This window comes from Crocodylus siamensis, chromosome 1 (genome assembly GCF_052110815.1).
Source record: "Crocodylus siamensis isolate JL-2025a chromosome 1, ASM5211081v1, whole genome shotgun sequence".
Classification (NCBI taxonomy): domain Eukaryota; kingdom Metazoa; phylum Chordata; order Crocodylia; family Crocodylidae; genus Crocodylus; species Crocodylus siamensis.
In genome coordinates, this window is record NC_143395.1 from 214,520,351 (window position 1) to 214,539,381 (window position 19,031).

Genomic DNA, 19,031 nt, shown 5'->3' on the forward strand with positions numbered 1-19,031 from the left:
TGAACCTGACAGAAATGAAGCACATATAGAAAGACACAGAAAGCTTCAGCCAAGTTATGTGCCACTTAAAAGCCGCATCATGGAAAGGCTGGGAAAACTATACAAGACAAAGACCTACAAGTGCCTAATGCTGTCAGGATGGCCAGATGTCAGGAAAGGTCAACCTGTCTCTTGGGAGTACTGGAGATAAAATGAGCATCCAAGATCAACAAAGACAGAGAAAACACACTACCCAGATCTTTTAGAACAAAATCCTTTTAAGAGTATGTGAGAACCATTCTAGAAGAAAAGCCAGCATCTGGGGACATGCTGGCCAAACATGACCAAGGGTATCAGACATAAACAAGCATGATACAAGTGTGAAAAAGCAGGCCAGGACAGCCAAAAGAAACAACAAAAGACAAAGCTATGGAGCAGTTCATTAAGCACAGTATCTCAAACTGTTTCATTCCACATACTTCAGTTTGCTAGCAGAGAGTTGGTGCAGCTAATCCAGGAGTGTGAATTCAGTCCTATCATATTGCCAACATACCTCAGCATGACTATACCTATAGCGGTGGCAGGAGTAAGAGATGATAAGGAACAGAGATGAGCAAAGGTCAGAGAATGCCACCACCATCAAGCTAAATAATTTCCAGGACTACAAAAAGGATCCCTTTTCAGGAGAAGCAGGCTACATGAGTTCAATACATAAATCCTTGTTCAGGCCACGTAGCAGTAGATGGGTATCTGTTTTACTGAAATCACAAAGACAATTGCCTGCCACAAACCCAAGATATAAAGGACAAGAGGATGGTGAAATATAACCGTGGCTGAGATTTAATCAGTTGGTCAGGAAAGAAACACAAGCTGATAAAACAAAAAACATATAACGGAAAAGAAAATTAAAACAGCTGATTGGTTTAAGGCTGACTCCTGCCATCGCAAGATAAATTCAGGGTTTAAATGGATGTAATACTTGTGGCAACATCGCATACTAATCTAAGATGTAATGAGACAGCTGTTACGCCTGCATGATTCTGTAGTCATATAAGTGTAGTAAAACCCCTATTTCTGTAACCCTGCTTCATTCAGGATCGAAGTGAGGCAATTTAGCTCACTCATTTTGCTACAGGTTCATGAAGATGTAACAATTAGATTGTAAAAGCTGATGTGTTCCCAAGTAGTACTCTTCCTCCCCTTTTAAAGCAGTTAAAACTTACTTTGTCTATAACCTTATGCTTGCTTTAACTTCAAACCACCAGCAAAATGTTTCTTACTAGTCTGCAAAATACGAATGTGTGAAAACCAGAAGAAAAAAAACTTAGTTTCTAAAGAGTTAGTAAAGGTGAGAGGGGAGAAGTCTTGGTATTACATTGTGCTGAGTTTATGCATGTGTTATAAAACATGGTATAATTTAAAATATGGTGAGATAGATAGGAAAGAAGTGTAAAAGAATCTTAAATATGTGAACAGGTTGTGGTATTTATATCTAATTTTGTTATCTCAAATGAGACAAAAAGGATATTGTGACAGAAGACAGTTTTCTAATGAGGCACTTCCTGACATGATAAGCATATTTATATATAGGGTACAGAAAGACACTGCTCTGTGGATGTCCTTTCACAATTTCTGATGAAGTGATCTCAGGCTTACAGAAGCTTATGCTATATCCCTCTGATGTGGCTAGTCTATAAGGTGCAAATCAACCCTGCCTTCTACATAGAGGGTGCATCTACATGTCTGCTTTACTGCAGTTGACTAATTAGCTCTGCAATAAAGTGTCACTGTCTACACATGCACTGGTATTAGGGTACAGTAAATTATTTAACTCTGCTGAAGGATAGTACTGTTGGGGACAGTACTATTCTGTGCTTGAGTTATTATGTGCACTGAAACACACATATAGACAGTGATGGGCTGACTGGGGCAAAAGTGTGCTGAAGTGCAGAAGCTGCCTAGCCCCACACTTTAGCACCCGCATGCCCTGGCTACCCTCTACCACACAAAGCTGCCACCTGAAGCCCAGAGCTGGCCCACATAGCCCCCTGCCAGCCCAGGGCTGTCCCACCTCAGCTCAAACTGCTGCAGTACCCGGTTGCAAAGGCAGACCTGCAGCTGACTCTGAACCACAAGGTAGTTTATCATGTCGTATTAATGGCACATGTAGAGGTACCCACAGGATAATATCTAGGAACACAGAAAACATGGCCAGGACTCCTTGGCTCTCTAATACAAATAATATATACTGCCGTGTCTACACGTGCATTAATGTGCTTTAGTTAATGCACATTGAATTGAGTACCTTCATTGTGAGGTACTAGGAAAATGCACATTAGCCTGTTGTGGCAGGGCACTGTGTGTGCCGGCCACTTTAAGGTCCTGAAGATGGCAGCTGCCAGATGCCTGATGAGGGCAGCCATTTTGGGATCAGGGCTGCCCACATAAACAGCGCAGTTCAGCTGCTAGAGACCAGGCAACAACATCGCCTGGCAGGAGGGCTGCAGATCTACATCTGGAGGTAAGAGAGGAGCTGTAAGGGAAGGATAGGAGGCTCCTGGTCCTGGGCATAACCTAAAACTTCACCCTGCTGGGAGTGGGTGGCCTGGTGGGGCTCTCAGTGGTGCAGGAGCCCCCAGGAAATTCCAGGCCAGTTACCCCCCCGGGTGAAAGGTGGGTCGGGGCACCTTAACCCCTAGCCCCCACAACTGGGTGGGTAACCCCATTGTATGTAGGGTGCAGAGGGCAGATCCCTGGAGAGAGTGAGGGAATAGAGACTCGGATCTGATCATGCTGGGGCCAGGACCAGGACAGTCAAAAGGGCCAGGGGCCCACTCCAAGGGACACCCAAGAGCTGAGGGCCTGATGTCCTGACTGGCCTGGAGGTGAGCCAGGGCTGGTAGCCAGAGGTCCTGAGGGGACCACACCCGAGAGGGGAAAATAGTTTCAGGGAGCTACATAGCCGAATGAAGGTGGGGTGGGCCGCCTGAATGGAGGGATCTTGGAGGGGTCCTGATAGAAGGATTCTGGGGCCCTGTGTGGGGCCGGTGATGATAAGAACACCTAGATGCCATCTGCAAGGCTTGGGCTGCGGTGTAGGGGAGGAATGGAGCTGCAGATAGTGCCCCTGGCATCGGGGCAATAAATGGGTAGCCTCCCGCTCAATTAACAGCTTCTAATTAATCAATTACATCAAGGCATGGCGGGCGAGAATGCGGGTGGTTCCCACAGGAACAGGTGGGCAGGCCACGCTTAGATCAGCCCTGAGCAGGCCCCCTGTTACACCTGTCTTAATGTGGATTAACTAAAGCATGGGTTTTTAAGTGATGCTTTAATGTTTAAATAGGCTAATGTGCATTAAAGCACATGTGTAGATGTGCCCCCTGTCACAGAAATAATTCTTCCAGGAGGTCCTTGACAAGAAGCAGGCATCATGCCCAAATACTGCATTTTTCAGACTGTGATTCTTTGTAATCTTGTTCACTGAATGAATGTGACCCAGCTCTAGTTACCAGGTGCATTCAAAAAGAGAAGGAAGAAAACTGTTAGGGGATCCAAAATTGTTTTCGGTTTTAAGCGTTAAGGGTACAGAGCTACTCAGTCATCCAGATTCTAGAGAGGAGGAGTTCTGAATGGAGACTTAAAATCAAAAGGCTTTTTCTGTGCCCAGCTGTCTGTCCCTAGAACCTGATATCTGAGTCAGAGTGCTTGCACCAGCTGGTGTCTGAACATACCATAGACTTGTCTAGGATCAGCCTTTCTCCATATGAAACTGGAAGCTGTTCAGGAATCAACAGTGCTGCCAGCAGGAGCGGTGAGTTGGGAGGAAAAGACAAAGCAGAGAGGAGGCTCCAGAAGGTGGAGAATGATAACTGCAAGAGAAAAGCAAGAAATTACTAGTTGTAGCAATAAGACTGAACTGAAGCCTGCACCAGGGAGAGAGAAGCCAAACCAGCCAGAATGTGGGGGTCACTGTTGACTGGGAATGGGGCAGGCTGTGGGGGGCTGTATGGGTGCCTAGCAATAGAATAGCAGGCAGGGGCGAATTAACCCTTTAGTGGGCCCTAGGCAAACAAACTCATGGGCCCAGGCTGGTTGAGACCCACTCCCCACTCCAGTGCTACCACCCATGGGGAGCAGGGTGCAGGGCTCGGAGCTGCCAATAGGAACCAGCCATGGCAGTGGCAAGGCCAGTGGAGGGGAGAGAAAGACAAGGGAGGCCGATGGGGCCATTCATGCCACTGTCGCAGAGGGAAGGACTGGGCTGTCCTGCAGCTCAGGGTCCTAGGCATGTGCCTAGTTTGCCTATGCGTTAATCCGGCTCTGATAGCAGAGGTGCTGCAGGGGTGGAGTGGGGGCTTTGGCAGAACTGTGTATGGGGAGCTGAAATAGGAGGCAGTACTGCAGGGCAGAAGTTAGGGACACTGGCAGAGTCTTGTAGGCAGCTCAGGTATTGCAGGGGGTGCTACAGTCAGGCTTGAGGTGCATTGACTGAGCTGAGGGGAAGAGTTTATGTTGTCCCTAATTACACTATGCCAGTTCCACCTAGATGCTCTGTCAACGCCCCCTTTTGTCTCTCCGTTCACCATTCCTGGTGAATTACCAGTCTTCTTAGAGCAACTACATGTACATCCTTGTCTTGGAAGTGAATCACAGCAGTGTTCTCTTGGCAGGGTGAAGTTTCCCCAGGATCTCTTGCAGATATGAAGGGAAATGTCTTTATTGGGAATATCCTGCAGAGTCAGCATTCCTCTTCTTTCCCTATTGGGGATTACTCTGAGGTTTTACAGGTAATTTTAAGAGACTCATCCACAGCCCATTTTTGGTGGCTTGGCATGGGCATTTATAGAGCTATTTTGGTGCTTCAGTGAGTAAGAGTCTTGGAGTGACCAGCATGCCTTAAAATCTGGGCTAAATTCTTCATAGATTTACTTATTCACTTGCTTAACTTGTTTCTTTTCTGATTCTTTCCAGGAATTGCCTGCATGCTCACTGCAGTAGTTTCATTCCCTAGATCAGCTAAACCCATTTCTTGTTAGAGCTCACACAATGGGCAAAATTGGATTGCACAATTTTTGGATGAGAGAGTGCATTCTGCTTTTAGAGGTATTACCATTCCCATGACACTTCCAGTATGTATCATGGGAAATATTACTGGGACCAGACCTCTAACACAAAAATTAAGTTGTTAAATGCCCCTGCTTTATAGGAATTGCCAAACTTCTGGGTTGTGTTATTTTTTTTCCAGTCCCACAAAAATCCCAAACAACCCACTTGTCTTCATTCTCTTGAAAAAGTCCCACTGATGAAATACGCATTCCACAGTCAAACTTTGATTGCTTCAAGGTGTGGTGCAGATGACTTTCCTGGCAAACCTCCAAACCAGGCAAAATCAACTCCTGCCTTGTGTTTTCTATTGGGTGTGAGATTCTTTTTTGCTTCCTGAGCTGAACTGTCTTGTGGTGGTGCTGTGTTCTGCTAAACCAGAGAATAAGAGATACTGTTTTGCCAAATGAGAGAAACCACAAGACAGATATAAAAATTAATAAATACATTTTAAAAAAACAGAAAGAATTACACTGTGAGACAGGTATAAAGTTTACATCCCTGGCTTTTGGGAGTTCCAAGAGTTAACTCAAAGCTCCTAACCCCTTCAGGGACAAAAGACAAGTAGCTTTCTCCATCTCTTGTTACTCATCCTGTGACTTGAGCACTGGGGTTGTAGCTGGTACAGCAACCACTGAGTGGATTTGTGAAAGGTTAGATGTACCTGTAGGTACCTACCTAGTCTTACTGGGTAAGTATCTTCCCTTTCTTTATCAGAAGCTTCATGGTCCTTAACAACTATTTACTTTCACCTGAACTTCTTCCCTAGTAGTTTCTTAGCTTTTTGAGGGTTCAACAACTAAAATAGCAAGAATCTGAGAGAAAGGGAGAGAAGAAGAGGGAGAATGCTACCTCTATACCTCATCAGGAACTCAGGGCCAGATCCTCAGTTTGTGTTAATTTGGTTAGCTCTGTTGTCTTCTCTGGAGCTATCCTGGTTTCACCAGTTGAAAATCAGATTGTCCAGAGAGTCCTAAGGACTGATACAGGATTATTCTGAATATTCCAATAATCTGTTCATAGCTCACATTATTTATTTTTTATACATAAGCTGTCTAGACATTATAATAATTCACTAGATTTATAATAACACCCTAATGACCACCTAATTAGTATTTAATGTACTCTCACACAGGTAATGTGTAATTTACTCAGCCAGCAGCATTAAAAAACATAAGCCACAAAGTCACCCACTTATCATCATAAAACAATCACAAACAGGTAATAAATTAACCCCAGGTACTAGAAGTTTTTTTTATAAGCCTGATTATGTTGCTGCCATTTTTTTTTTTAAAGCATGGGAATGAAAAATGTTTTTGGGGTTGTTTTTTTTTTTTTCTTCAAATGTTCCAAATATGTTTGTTTGCCAAGGGAGATTTTATGTATTTACTTATGTTTTTATTTACCTATGAATTTGAAACAAATCACAGAAGCTATTTGGGAGCTGTGGGAATTTGAAAAAATGGGGGGAAATTATTGCCTAAAATTTTAAAGGCTTTTTTCTCTCAATTTTGTACTTCCAGAAGGATTTGGTACAGATGCATCAAAGGTGCCTAGACAAACCCACTTGGCCTTGGGTAAATCAGACCTGTTAAGTGACGGGAAGGGGAGCTTGATGGTAATCCAAAATCTTGCTTTGAATTAGACCCCTGCTAGTGAAGGAAAGGGGTGGTGGAAGGTAGTCCAGCAACTTGCTTTATATATCAATGGTAGAGAGAAACAGTCTATCGGAGTTGAATAGACTATTTCTGTCCACACGTGGGAACTCATTACATCCCCGCACTGAATGTTTGACTTCCCACACCATTTCCAGGATCAGTGGGACATTCTGTACTGGTTCATACTTCACCAGGACTACTAAGCCATGATCCCACTTGGTTTCTCTTTTAGGAGCAGGTTTTGAGATTCTCAGCCTTCTGTGATCTCCCAGACTGCAAGGACTCCAGGCAAAGCAAGATCTCAAGAGGCATCCACACAAGTGAGAAATAATAATGTATACCTGCCCTGCATCAATCAGTGCATACAATAAAAGACTGGGATATAAACAAAACATCCCTGAGCACTAAAGCTTGTTCATCAAACTTGCCTCTGCTGTGTGATTTGCAAATGTAAAAGCTGGTCTTTAATTATAGGTAGGCTTTGTAACAGAGAGCCCAGCAGCTATCTCCACAGAAAGGTACAAGTAGCTACACATGAGGAGTGGGGAGTAGGCAAGCAGGGATCTATAGGGTTGCAAATGTGTACTGTAAGCCTAGGTGCCTAACAACAGGACAGTAGGGCAGAGCCTGGGGTAGGCAGGAAGGGAACAGCTTCTGTTTAGCCAGAGAAGCAGCAGTAGACTGCTCACTAAACTGTGAGGACACTCGTGTGGCCAGTCAGGGGAGCACCTGAATGGAAGACTGGGAGCTCAGGGGATATAAGCCTGGGTTCCTGAGGCAGAGGGACCCTTGCTGCCCTGAACTCTGCAAGGAGGGGAGTTCCTGCCCACTCAGGTTGGCAAGGAGTGGAAGCTGCAGGCTGGGTCAGGTTCAATGCCCCCAGGTGATGAGAGAGACAGTGAGTGGGGAAGTGGCTTTGGAAACAGTATGATGAGCCAGAAGGTGTTTTGAATATTTTGTTGGAAGTGGTTTCCTTGCATTTCTGTTTCAGTCAAACCAAAGGATTGCACTGTGACTGTAGGGGTGGTAAGCAGGCCATGCAGGGGTGCCAGAGAGGTAGTCCTGGTTCTGAGCCCTGCCCAGGGCAGAGGTGTGCACCTGCAAGAGACAGAGAGAGGCAGGGGTAGGCTGTGACCAAGATGGCAGAGCTTGAGCATCAAGGGAGAAGGGGGCTGAGGCTGAGAAGCCAGGCCAGAGCAAGTGGGCCCAGGCTAGAAACCTACAGCCAAAGTAAGGCCAAGAGGGCTGGAGCCTGTACAAGAAAGTGAAGGGCAAGTGAGTGACACCCCCGAGGCATGGGCATGAGCATGGCTTTAGGAGGAGCTGGAGGCCATGATTAATACCCTGAAGGCAGGTTGGTGCCTGAGGGCACAGCCAGGGCCAATAGAGACCAATCTGTTAGTGAGATGCAGGAGCTGGTTGTTGGCTCAAATGATATTTGGAGATTTGCTTTTAGGAATTGGCTTTGTAGGTAAAGTAGATATTGCATTAAAACCATGGTCCAGAGGAATGGCAAGGGTTAATTGGTTTCTAAAAGTCTGTTTGTGACACAGTTTCCTTAAAAACCCACTGTGTCTGAAGCCAGCAGACATACAGGCTGGTAAATTGAGGGTTTGGGCTTGCCAGGAACAAGGTGTCTGGGCAATAAATCCAGTGCCAGCACTGGTGGGGCATGGAGTGGTAGTGGATTTTCAGTCCATTGCCATGAGCAGGATTGGGACCTGGCAAGTGGGTGAAGCTAGGCCAAATGGGGATTCAGCAGACACACTCAGGGACTCTGAGGAACCACCTTCCCAGGTAAAATACATCAAGCGGTGGTAGGTGGGATAGAAAGGAAGTTGCCCTGAGGAGCTGAGTGGGTCAGGTAGTTCAGCCACTAGGGGAAAGTCATAGCTGACACTGGCAGCCTGTCCTGTCGCAGCTTGAATTACATGTGCTCTGCTTTGCTGCAGAGTCCTTCTGCATGAGTTTGAAGCTGGGCACTGTCCAACTTCAAGACTACTTTAATATTAGAAATTAAAAAAAATTCTGCTATTGTCACATTAAATAGACATTTCCCCCCCACCACTTCCTTTCATATGATACTAGTGCAAAGAAGGGTTATGGCCTATCTAAGGGAGGGAGGAAATCCATGGAAGGTGAAGACACTCCAAGAGAGCTCTTCAGGTATTTGCTCCAGGAGCAGGTAGATACCAAAGCAGGGTGCATAGGTGAAGAAAACAGGAAGGGAGATAGTTTGAAGTAGGAAAAGTTCAGCTTGATTCACTTCTCCCTTCCTGAGCAGGATGCTGAAGTTGAAGCTGCATACAAATGGTACTCTTGAATAGATGTTTTCTGGCAAAATAATCTCTGCTCCAAAGAAGGGAGAGAAAAAGCAAAAGGCCTTGGAGTCCCCACTCCAAATCTCACTCCCTGAGCCTCCATTCTCCTTTCCCACATGTTTTCTGCTTCTCTGGGATGAATGGGGGCTTAAGGCTGTCATAGTTACTACAGTACCTGCACCTTTTAGCCCACCTAATCTCTGCTTTTAGGTCTCTAGCTGCTGCCCGTTTTGGGGTGGGGTGGAATTACACAAATCTCCCACTTCAAGACAAAAGTCCTGAACTACAGTTCCTTGATTCCCAGATGGCCTCACCAGGCCTGACTTGAGTTTGTGCAGTTTGTTTCCCTCTAGGAGCTATGACATAGGTATCCAGTAACTGAACAGCACTATTAAAGCATTTATTTAGAAAACTTTTAAAAGAAAACAAATCTTAAAAAAATTATATACCTAACTAAGGTCTGAGCTTCCTAAAGGTACCATCAAGACTACTAGAAGCTGTGTGGTTCTCTGTTTCCTTACATCATAACCCAATTCCATCACTAACGTCTGGGAATAATGTCCTTTAAAAGCTGCTTGCTCTTTTAATCACCATGAATGCCTAGTATGGGCTAAGCCATTCATATCTAAAGAGCCATTGTACTACCTTCCTGTTTAATTTTCCAGCAGTTCCCCATTGAATTAAAACAACATTGTCATATAATAAACACAGCACTGCTCCAGGGTAGTTATTCAGTCTGTCTCAAAAGCTGGATTACGTACATGTATTCTCTAGTTATTACACAGCAGTTTTACATTTATCATGCAGGTGTTTCTTAGTATTTGTCACTAGAGAAATATGAAGCACCACACCCTTTATCATTCCCTTTCCCTCATGAACAGGGCATGCACTGTGACTGGTTTTTCCTTTGATTCTAGTAGACAATGGGACCATGAAGGATTAAATGGGAAGAATACCTTTAAGAGATACCTGCAGTCTGTATGAAATGTCTGAGAAGCCTCACAGGTAAGAAATCCCACCAGTACCCTTGCTACTGGACAAGAGTGGTCACAGCTCCACCCTTACAAGGCACCAGACAATTCACACTAGATGGGAGGCCCTGTGTCATGAGTGTGGCAGGTCCACACAGGGAGAGATCCTCTCAGTACTTTGAGTATAGGAAGAGCTGCAACAGAAGCCTCCACTTGGTCTCACACTGGAGACTTGTAATCAGGTAGAAGCCAGCAATGGCTCTGCCCAGGGGCCACTGCCTCACCCATCCACATATGATAGCCTTCACAATGGCAGAGATGGCCCAAGGTATCCATGAGTGGTGGAGCAAAAGGAGGATCTTGCTTGTTGGCCAGCTATGGTCCTGTCCCCACCTCTGCCTAATAAAAGTTATTTTTATTGACAATGCTGACAGCTGTACTTGACTTGCTTGTACCACTGAAGGTATTAGCTATATGGGGTGCCTGGAAGAAGACACCACACTTTGGTTTTAATACAAAACATTCTTATTGCCTTATTAAGAGAAGGTTAAGTGGCCCAGGGTTTGAATTATAGGTGCAGTCCAAACTCCTCTGTAATGTCCTGGAGCTGCCCGTATCTCATGCTGAGTTGTGAAAGACAACGGGGCTAGGGACAGACATTACACATAAATTGGTTTAAGTGATCAGAAACTGGTTTAAACCTGTAACAGAACACATGTTCATTACATATAAACCAGTTTGAAAATGGCTAAAACTGGCTTGAGATAAACCTGGTTGAATGTAGCAGGGCTGTCCCTAAGGGGGTGCAAATTGGGGTAACTACCCTGGACCCTGTGCTTTGGGGGGCTCCACAGAGCTAGATGGAGCGGCCATGGTAACTCTGTGCTGCCGCTGGCTTCATGTCCGTCCGCTTGGCAGATTCAGCAGGGAGTGGGTATGCCACTTGCTTCCATGTGTCCAGGAGCAGGGCCCTGCATAGGCTGATTTGCCCTGGGCACTGCACCCTGTTTGGATCATCTCTGGAATGTAGTATCAGACTTAACTGATTTGGGTTAAACCAGTTTATGCAATGTCTATAGACCCCTTGCTGGTTTAAGTTAAATCAGACTCCCCCAGCATCCCAGCATGCTCTCTGGGTTGGGCGGGGCTCTCTGCTTCACAGCAGGGCTGGCCCCTCCCCTCTGCTCCCTGGCTGCAGCTTGGCAGAGACTGCAGGTGTCTGCCTGGCTTCTGCTACCCACCTCCTCTCTAACCAGGGATCCTAGGTCCCCTCTGTCTTACACAAACACACAGCATTAGCTAGCAGACCACATGCTGGCTATGGCCTGCACTGTGGCAGACAGGACAAAGAATCAACAGGTAGCTGGTAATGTCCCTCTGTTGTTTTCTTAATGGGGTGATAAACCCTGAGTTAGGGCTGATAAACCCTGTTATCAATTCCATGCTGGGAACCCCTCCCAAATCAGAGCGTCTTGCTGGGGCCTGGCTATGCCCCCCTCAGCTCAGCACTGTGGAAGGGAAGGAAGGGCTGTTCTAGCACCCCCCTGGCTTCTAGCCTGAGTCACTGCAGGCATGTGCCTGTATTTTCTCAGTTCATAGGGGATGTCTATACACTTACAAACTGGTTTGGTCTAGCCAGGTTAGACTAACCTGCAAAGATGGAATCAATTCAGGCTCAGGCTTTTTGAAGGTTTGTTCCTAGCCTGGGTGTCCAATTAGCTTAGTCCAGCACTTAACTCCCCTTCTCCATCCCCAGCCCAAGAACTCATGATCAGGCCCCTCCTGGTACAGAAATCTAGCCAGGCACTCTCCTACCCTTTTCCTGTGGAATGTGTCCTTGTTTGTCCCTACCCACTCAGTCAGGCTGGGGGGACTTATGGACTTCCAAGCAGTATTCAAGATGCTGTAATACTTAAATACTTTTGAGAGAGGCATCTTATAAAAGCAGTAGAGAGTTTACGCCTAAGAGGTCTCCCTAAATGGGAAAGGCAACTCATTAAGAAGCTGGATACGTGAATGCATCCAAACAGATTACAGCCTGACTCCTCCTTCCTGCCACTATTCACAGTTGTGGTTCTCTCACTTAGGATCCTGCTTTGCTGTTACTTTTGAATCCAAAACATTCTGCACCAAAGCTCGGCTCACTGTAACCTGTACAAGAGATTTCCAGGCAACTGTTATGATTCCATTCCAGGATTTAGTTTCCATCTGATGTCCGGTCTCTCTGCCCAGTCCTATTTTTCAAGGTATTTTGTAGTGCTCTAGTTTCATATGCAATACAGCCTCTTTTTTCCCAATTACCACCTTTTCTGCCCTAGATTTCCAATCCTTACATGATGGCATACAGACCAGCTTCAAATTCAAGAGTGATTTTTTTGTGTTAGCTCAGGACAGTGTTGATTTCAAGATATTTTAAACCCCTAGGTCATATAGCTGAATAGACAAGTTATGTAAGTTGCTATAATTCAACAATACAGCTAACTTTATGTGCACTCTAACCTCACAGGTGTTTTCCTGAGAGAGATGGAGTTATGATCTAATTTCCAGCAGTTAGTTTCATGATCCTACAGTTTTCTAGTGGTTAGGATTTCTTTGTCATGAATTGTCAGGGCCAAAGCACATTCAAATTCTTACCATGATGTCACTATTGTCTCTCTCTTCTTTCTTGTTCAATGATGGTTTTCGTGTTTTTTATTATTGTTGCTGCTGCTGCTATTATTATTATTATATTACTTTGTTCTCTGCAGATATGGCCCAGGGATTAACACATTGAACTGCAGTCAGGAGGTTTAAGTTTTATGCATGATTCTGCCACTGACTTATTATGTGATTTGGGGCAAAGGAGGTCACTTCACCTCTTTGCAGTCCTCTTATCATATATAAAATGAAGATATTTACCTTCCCTTGTAAGGTGCTTGAAAGGCCATTATATGACAGACAAGTGTTACAATTACGTGATTTGGTAATAGCTTCACTACTCACCTCCAGTGTTTATAACTCTCCCGCTGTAGTTAGGAAGAGAAGAGTGAGTAGGGGAGTTTTTCCATGTTACAATCTGGTCATAAAATACCTGAATTTCTTGGTTTCATATTATTCCTTTCCTGTAGCTGCAGAAAGTAATAGTAGTGAAAACATTTCCCCTCCAGTTTTCAGTAAAGAGCTGGCAAAGCACTTCGTAGAGAAAGCGTCATTCTTAAAAAGAATGAAAATCTGTTTCTTGGAGGCAGCATTGTATGGTTCTACATTAAATTGCTAGTCCAAAAATTCACTAAGAGAAATGTATTACCAAAAGCTTTAAAAAAAAGTCAGATCTGATTGCACTGAAAAAATAGTTAAAACTTGAAGTTTTATTTTGTGTTGAAATAATGGATTTCAGATCTTTAACACCATATATAATTGCTGCAGACAGAGAATTTCTCCAGAAATTCTCAGGGCTTGTCCACATATAAAAAATTGCTGGTTACTAGCAATGAGTGTCACTAACTGGTGCAGCTGAACTAGCATTGAGCATTTAAGTACACAGGAGGGCAAACTGTGTTCACCATTTTAGTCATTGTGGTGTAAAGGTACACAGCAGTTAGGGTGTGAGCTCACCACTTGTTTACTGCATGGTAGATTGACCTTACTATGTCAAAGCTGGAGGCAACAGAAGATGCACATCAGTATTATGTAGCAAATCACTTGACTCCAAGATAATGTTATGCCTTGAATAATATGCAGGAACTTTACTTTGTGGGAGACTTATTACATGGGATGTATTGTGTATTTTCTTTCCCTAATCAATTTTATCCTGGGGCAGCTATTTGCTTAAGACAGTGGTGCTCACAGTTTTGGCCCTACAGGCTAGATGAATAGTGCAGGCTTGGTCTACCAGCCAGATCAGGCCCCACACTGCCTTCGTGTGCTGGGATTGAGCCCAGGGACCCAACCACCCCTTCCTGGCCAGGATCAGATTCTGTGGACCTTGCACTGTTTCCACATGCTGGGATTGGACATAGTCCATCTAACATTTAGGACCATGACCTACATGGCTCCCCGCTGATCCAGGAGGAGCTCCATGAGCCAGATGACACAGCTCCAGGGACTAGGTGTGGTCCACAAGCCAAGAGTTGAGCACCCCTGGTTTAATGCAGACTGGCTCTCTACCACCTAATCGTCAGATGGTGTAGTGGCACCTACTCAGGGTATTTAGCTTTGGGGGAGCACTGGTTGTAGTTTCTCCAATGGTACACTCTTGTTGCAACCCCCTCCCCACCTCAAACAGCATTCTGGGTTGTACTAAAAGGAGTGTCCACTTGCAAGTCAAGGGAAGTGATTATTTCTCTCTATTCAGCACTGGTGAGGACTCACCTGGAGTATTGTGTCCAGTTTTGGGCCCCGCACTTCAAGGAGGATGTGGACAGTTTGGAAAGAGTCCAGTACAAAAGCACAAAAATGATTAGGGGCCTCAGGGACAAGACTTATGAGGAAAAGCTGAGAGAACTAGGGTTATTCCTCCTGGAGAAGAGTAGACTGAGGGGGGATTTGATAGCAGTCTTTGAATACCTGTGGGGCAATTATAGAGAGGATGGAGATGGGCTTTTTTCTGTGGCTGTAGGGAACAGGACTAGGAGCAAGACCTCTAGCGGCAGAGGAATAACTTTCTGACTATGAGAGTGGTCAGGCATTGGAACAAGCTGCCTAGAGAAGTTGTGGAATCTCCATGCTTGGAAACTTTCAAAAGCAGGTTAGACAGACACTTGGCTGGGATAGTTTAGTCAGGGATGACTCTAACTTGAGCAGGGGGCCAAACTAGATCAGCGTTTCTCAAGCTGTGGGTTGCAACCAAAAAGTGGGTCACAAGAATACATAAAAGGCTTGTGAACAGACTTTAAAAATGGATTCTCCTTTAAAGGAGAAACACATAGGAAACCATGGTTTTTCCCTTGCAGGCTGGCAGAGTTCCAGCCTACAGGGGGCTGCTTGGAGGTCTCCCATATCCTCCCCCCAACTCCAGACACCCATCCCTCTACCCCACACACTGGGGGGCTAGGGGTGGGGTGCAGTGGGACTGGAGTGAGGGGCACTGGGTCATGACTGACCATTGGTGCTTGGAAATGGGTCCTGGTACAAAAAAAGGTTGAAATGATCCTGCAAGAGCCCTTCCAACTTTACTTTCCTATGATTCTGTGATCTGAGTACATTTGTTACCTACTTGAAATTAGTGCAAATTAGTGCAAAGTTTGTTCACACCAAGGATGCCTTCCACTGCTCCAAACACTGGTAGCTGTCATCTTTGTCAGGCAGCTGCATTACTCAGGAATGTGTAAGATAAACTCAGTGCAAATGCCAATGCACAGTGCAGGGCAGCAGAACATCAGGGCCTCAGTCCGCTTGTACCATTTTTCAATGGATAAAGTGCATCTTGCTGGTCAAGAGCTCAAGATTGGTCCAGAGGTACCTAAATCCTCTTGCCACCAGACAAGAGTGAACATCAATTTCCTTGCACTCCCCAAATGGTTGGGATGTATTCCTTGGATCTACCAACTGCCTACCAGACTCTCAGACCCTTCCACTGAAGATGGCTTTCACTTTGGCTAGGTACAGACAGTCAAAAATCCTGAGGCTGAATTGGTTCAGTCTTTGCAAATTAATCTAAACTACACAAATTAAATTGGAACACAAGTGAACAGACATTTACCTTTGATTCAGAAAATGCAGCCACATGCCTGCAGTGGCTCAGGCCAGAAGCTGTGGGGCACTAGAGCAGGGCTCTCTGGCTGTGTTCACTTCCTCTTCCAGCTGCCTCTCAGATATCTGGGATTTGCAGTCTAGAATTACAGCAGCAGGACTCAGCAGGGTTGCTCATCACTTCTTCCTGCTTCCAGGTACCTCTGGGACTTGTAGTGCACAGTTGCAGCCAGCAGTAAATTTGAGCCACACGGGATTACCAGAAACTACTCTCTTCCTAGCCTGTATCGCTAACATGATGGGATCTGAAGTGTTAAATGCTAACAAGGAATTCTGCTAGCCTTTGCTTCAGCCTGAGGCCACATGCCTCAACATTAACTACTTCTAAATGATATTTGACCTCCTACAGTGTCAGGGTATCTAAAGTGCACAACTTTGGAGGCCTTCCTTAATGGTGAATATAAGCAGTGTAACGTACTTCCATATCCCAGTCAGGTTCAGCCAAATCTGTGGTGCTTGTCTGTCCTATATCATCAGAGAAGCCTATTATATACAGTTCCTATATGGGAAAGGATATTTGCCCTTGACAGCAGCTTGAAGTTAGGTAAAGGCAGCACTACAGGCTGGGTGACCTTTGATTCAAGTACCAATATTGAGTAAGCAAATATTTTAAAGCACACAATTGAACTGGGTGGTACTGCCTTATATAGTAAACTCTTGCTGGGCTAGGTAATAAACTCTTACTGGGCACTGCTGAGATAGGCCTTCCATATGCAAACTAAAAACCAGATTCTAGCTTTCATGAGCATGCCAAGCTGGGAGGGCACAGGGAGTCTTTACACATTCCCAGCCTTTCCATCTTTTGCACCAGGCAATGGGGTCAGCCACAGTTGCAGTACCTGCACTCTGCTGCCTGAAGGAGGTAATAACCAAACCCCAACAGGTGAGCTCTTATTACCTTCCTGGGTCCTCACCCAAGGGAGAGAGAAGGGGGTGGATGCAACAGCTCTGCAAATTGGTCTGGAGGCCATTTGCAGCAGTTTCATGGTCACCAGAGTTCTCATTCAGATAGTCTTTCTACTGACTTTGACCCTATGGAGGTACATGACAAAGTGAGAGTGATATTAGAGCATGCCAGAAGCCCTCCTCCTCAGTGCTTGAATTACCTGTGGAGGCCACCTGCAGGAAGGCAGGGGACAGCAGATGTTTCTTTTCTATAAGGCTGTTAGTGATGCAGAGTGAGTGAAACCACGATACTACCCCCCCTCCCCAGGCACCAACTGGCAAATAAGGATGCCACAAGAGGGGAAACACATGCCATGCTCTTTGAAAGGGTGCTGGCAGTCTCAGCTATGTTCTCCAATCCATCTTGTATCCCTCCAAGCAGTCCTCCTGGGTATGACCCTCCACCCTAGTAAGCTGTGTTCTGGGACAAGGACAACAGAATCCTTCTGGCTGGCTGTAATGGGGCTCCTATCCCATTACTGAGGAGGAGTGGGCTAGGGAGCAACAGGTTGCCCCAGGACTCTCTACGACTGCTAGGAGTTAAGAGACTGTGAACATAACAGCTGCTTGCCCACGTATAAAAAGTTCAATCAGAGCCTGAAACACAGAAGCTGTGAGACTCCAGGCCATGATGACAGGCCTGAGAGGAAGTAACTGGTCAGGTGACCTGTAGGGGGGCTTTATAAGGACAGGACCCTTCCTGAGGCAGCAGTCTGGCTTTTACTAGCTGCAGAAAAGGAGCTCTGGATTGCAGGGGCTGAAGGAAGCTCAACAGTGCTATGCACTGAAGTCAAGTTATTTACATTATGTGCTTATTCTTTTTGTATTGTGTAAGACTGGAGGACTAGAAGTGGCAGCCAGGGGAGGTGGGTAGGCCACAGGTAATATCTGGGGCAGTGTTGCCACTGTGTGGAGAACAGTCCAAGAGTGCAAACTGGGGATGAATGGGTTCCTGCAGTTGCAAAGGATATGGTGAAAGGGCCTATGGTCCTAAAAGACTGAGAGAAAGAGAGAAGACCCAGAGCACAGCAGGGGCAAGTTGAGGAGAGCGAGAGAGAGAGAGAGCCAGGAGCCCTAAAGGACTCTGTAGGTGGGCCCCAAGCCCAGGAGGCAAAGAGCGAAAGAGGCCCTGAAGGCCAAAGGACTTTGTAGGCAAGCCCAGAGCCTGGGAGGGCAAAGGGAGAGAAAGGCCAGAAGCCCCGAGGACTGTGTAGACCGGTCTGGAGCCCCGGAGGGTAAAGAGAGAGAGAGAAGGCTGGAAGTCTAAAGGACTGTGCAGGCAGGCCCAGAACCCAGGTGGGCAAGAAGTGAGTGAGGATTGGATGCCCCAAAGGAGTGTGAAGAGGCCTGGATTCTCAGGATGGCCCTGGAGGGTATTGGAAAAGGACTTAAAGCCTGTAGGGCTAAATGAAGCCTGTAGTGGGTCTGAATGCCACTTAGGTGGAAGCACAAGATGAAGGAAGACCAGCAGCCTAATGACAGTTGGGGGGAACAGGCACCACAGGCCAAAACTTCAGAGTCTGAAAGCAACCTCCTAAGATGCAAAGAAATGGGAACACAAAAGATGTGGCAGGTGAGGAACTAAGGCCAGTTTTTGCAAACCAGGGTAGAGGTAGTGACCTAGTGCAGGTGCTAGAGGGTGCCATGGGCATCCCTGGGAGGCACTACATGGTTACATTGTCACCTACAACTCCCAACTTGAACACCTTGGCTTAATGAACTTTAACCTGTCCTGGAAAAGGAAGACTGTCTTAAGGTAGCCATGGGGGACAAAGCTGTTCTGGCTTACAGATAGTCCCCCAACCTCAAATATCATCTCTCAAGCAACAGAATTAATAACACCCATCCTCACTGAGGCACCAGGCTTTGCAATAGACCCAAATGCTGGCTGTGCCTGCACATCAATACAGATCACATCACTAAACCAAATAACAAGGAAGGCAGTATCCGAGGTTCATTCACTTGCAACTACCAACATTGTTTCACCTGCTTACAATGCCTGTCTGCTGTCTACACCAAACAGAGCGGGCAATCTCTGTGTGCAAGAATGAGTGAACACCGATCTGACATCAGCTGCAGAGAGACACAAGGAAAGGCCTGTGGCAGAACACTTTAACCTCCCTGGAAGTTCTGTCACTGACCTCTGGATTGCTGTTCCCAAGATGCAATTTTTTAAAAACCAGTTTGAATAGAAAATTGTAAAACAAGAAATCACTCACAAACTGGCCTGTGTTAAGTCCAGTTTAAACAGGGATTGTGGATTCTTAGCCCATTACCTGGGTTAGCTTTGGTGAGTTCTGTCCTATGGGTTCTTTGCTTGT

At 45.8% G+C, this 19,031-nt stretch overlaps 1 long non-coding RNA gene across 1 annotated transcript; it reads left to right on the forward strand.

Moving 5' to 3' along the window:
* Positions 1-3,691: 3,691 nt before the first annotated feature.
* On the forward strand, positions 3,692-10,046 carry LOC149874118 (uncharacterized). The gene is made up of 4 exons (XR_016439900.1): positions 3,692-3,793; positions 4,653-4,769; positions 6,976-7,063; positions 9,982-10,046. It is a non-coding gene; the product is annotated as an uncharacterized LOC149874118 (long non-coding RNA).
* Positions 10,047-19,031: the final 8,985 nt, after the last annotated feature.